This window comes from Sinocyclocheilus anshuiensis, unplaced genomic scaffold (genome assembly GCF_001515605.1).
Source record: "Sinocyclocheilus anshuiensis isolate Anshui unplaced genomic scaffold, SAMN03320099.WGS_v1.1 scaffold1200, whole genome shotgun sequence".
In the NCBI taxonomy this organism is placed as follows: Eukaryota; Metazoa; Chordata; class Actinopteri; order Cypriniformes; family Cyprinidae; genus Sinocyclocheilus; species Sinocyclocheilus anshuiensis.
The window spans coordinates 334,357-337,459 of record NW_015542405.1 but is presented as its reverse complement, the minus strand read 5'-3'; the positions used below and the strand labels follow the sequence as shown (position 1 = coordinate 337,459).

The 3,103-nt window shown below is 38.1% G+C and overlaps 1 protein-coding gene across 1 annotated transcript in view; it reads right to left on the bottom strand.

Moving 5' to 3' along the window:
- LOC107693011 (trafficking protein particle complex subunit 10-like) overlaps positions 1-3,103 on the bottom strand; it is a 17,572-nt gene that overhangs the window by 8,303 nt on the left and 6,166 nt on the right. The gene's annotated exons all lie outside the window — the stretch shown is intronic.

The following is a 3,103-nucleotide window of genomic DNA, read 5'->3' as shown; positions in this document are numbered from 1 at the left end:
TATAAAATCTGCAGTACATATATACATACAAGGAATTAATATATTTGATTTAGTTAACAGATAAACAAGGGGAAAAACAGTGCGACAAGTAATGTAGCCTAGGCTATATACGCTGAGTTTCAGTTCATTTTTGTGACACACTAAATTTGTTCACAGAAAGGAAACTCAAATGGCAGAAAGCGACATCCTATCTGTTTTCTTTATTTTACAAAAGCACAATGTTTTGTTTTCATTGTGAGTGTAAACAAATAAAAGCAGACCTTTATACAGTGATGCATTAGAGCCACAGAAAGACAAACGTTTAGCTGAAAATGCACAATACACAATTCATTATGTACATTAACAACGATTCGGGACAAATATAATGTAATTTAATGGAAAACTACGTGAATGGCGCTCTGTGGCGCGGCAGGATTTTCTGTCGGCTGCATTTAAATCCGCGTCTGAAGTTTCCCGCTCTGTTCAGCGTGCAGCATCACGTGTCTAAACAAATAGCACATGCTGTCAGTGATTTCAACCACTAGAGGCCGCTCTCGCACTGTGTAATGACAGCAGACCCTTCTCAGCCGCTCCAGCAACGGACGCAACCCGGGAAACTATCGGCATGGATTTTTGCCGATAACCGATAGTTCCAGCAATCAACTATCGGTGCCGATTAATCGGCAAAACCGATACATCGGTTGACCTCTAATATACACATATATACACATATATCAGTGGCGTTCTGTCCATATAAGCTGCGAATGCTCCGCATACCCAGGCCATTTTAGAGAATAAGTTCACGGGATAATTCATTTAAACATGATTATAAGTTGATCCCTTGTCATTTGAAATGTACCTTAAAGCTTAAAGAGTTAGGAATGAGTACGTACAATGATTTATTTGCCAAAGGCAGTCATTTTCTTTAAATCTTCCAGTTGCTTCCGGGCGAGCGGATTCTCCGCAGCTTTCTCGCCTCCGCTCTGTTGCTATGACTCGTCAGGATTATAGTGCGTTCTCAGTGATTTGCTGGTCTGCGGTTGATTTAATGCGCGAGGTAAGCTGTTTGCAAAGCGCTCGCTCAAGCGGAAAAATGTGCTGTTCCTGTCAGATCTCGATTGCCGAGAATCACATTGTGTTTGATGCAAAACCAACTCGACTAAATCAAAAGAAAAAAAACACTAAATGTATATTTTTATTTTCTCAAGCAAAGCAAATTTTAAAAGTCCACTGAACCTATTACATTTTTGGTCATAGACAACGTATGTTGAAGATATACGTTATTGTCAACGTTATTGCCTAAGCGGTAAATTAAATTTTTTTGTATAAAATGTGGGCTATACAAAATTTTAATAATAACAAACATATTGTTCCATTTGTTTTGCGTATGCTCGTGTCGCTTACAGTTAAAGTTGTTCCCTTTGTTTTGCATATGCTCGTGTCGCTTACAGTTGAAGTCCTTCTCTGATTTTATTATTGTTTGCTAGGTTGCAACGTTACTTTGCAATATTTGAAATATTTTTGGGTATTTTGCATGGTCTGTTATTGGAGTAATGTCACGGGGGGGGGAGTTTTAACTGTTTTCACTGGGAATAAAAAAAACTAATTTAGCAGATGCAGAGAGACGTATAGACCGGGGGAATCTCCCCACCCTCTGATTATGTATTATAACGTAACTACGTGTAAACGTGGCGGTTTTTACTTGGAAAACCAGCTATATTTTTCTAGCATTCGAATAACAATGGCTAAACCTGAAACGACAGATGAAGGATTGGAGATGAATTTCATTTTCCTAAAAAGGGAAGGGGGGGGGGGGTCTTATCACTCAGCATACCCGGTTAAAAAAGTCACCGATCGCCACTGACATATATACACATATAACAGACATGTGCCGGTATTCGGTAATGCGATATATCATGGTAATGAACATGCACTATATTGTTATCGTGGCCACTTCAAAGTGTGCTCTCTGATGTAAACAAGCACGGATGAGAAGCACATGGCGGAGCGAGTGAGAGATGCTCTGAATGAAAGCACTCTCACTCTCTGACAGCAGGTGGCGCTGAACAGCAGAAATGCAGCCGTTACCCCGGAAACAAAACAGCTGCGCTACTTTCTGTTTCTGAAACGTGTTTAAATGCTTTAAATAGCCATTCAGATTTGTGTATTCATCTCTATGTTGTTCATACTTAAATATTTAGACTTAATAGGCTATTTATTTTAAAACTTTTTTACATTTTAATCTGGACTACAATATGGCCTAGATCAGGGGTGTCAAACTCAGTTCCTGGAGGGCCGCAGCCCTGCAGAGTTTATTTCCAACACTGCTCCAACACACAAACATGTAGTTTTCAAATAAGCCTGAAGGACTTGATGAGCTGGACCAGGTGCGTTTAATTATAGTTGAATCTAAGGCCCTCCAGGAACTGAATTTGACCCCCCTGCCCCAGATATTGTTTGAAAATGTTATGATTCTTTATTGTTCAATCACACTTTAAGTTAAGGCTCCATTAGTTAATTCATTAGTTAACATAAACTGCCAATGAAAAATTCTTCTAAAACATTCATTCATCTTAGGTAATTTCAATATTTATGTGTGTTTATAATATTAATAACACGTTGTTAAAATCCAAAGTTGTAACTGTGTTATTTAATGAACCCGAATTAACAAAGATTAATAACTTCTGTAGCAAATGTAGGTATTGTGAATGTTAATGCATTAACTAAGGTTAACTAATGAGATCTTATTGTAAAGTGATATCTATCGGTCTTTATAATTCTTTTGCACTTAAATTTTTGACTTAATACATTTTTTGGTATATTGCTTTATTGTATTTAAATGTTCAGTTATTTTTGTTAGAAGGAAAAAAAGTTATTAAACCTGTTATACTGTATTATGACAACACTTGAAACTTACCTGCTTGAACTTGATCGGGGTGTTTTGTTAGTTTGATGCGTTTCCTCCTCTTGAGGTCGCCACTGCTTTTATGAAGAGGTTGCCAGGTTCAAACAAAACCCGCCCAATCGCGTTTCGAGGGGTCCCCGTTAAAAAATTCGCATTCCAGGGGCTAAATATCACGTTAATGGGGTCGTTTTTCAACCCGCGGACATGAAAAACAACCCG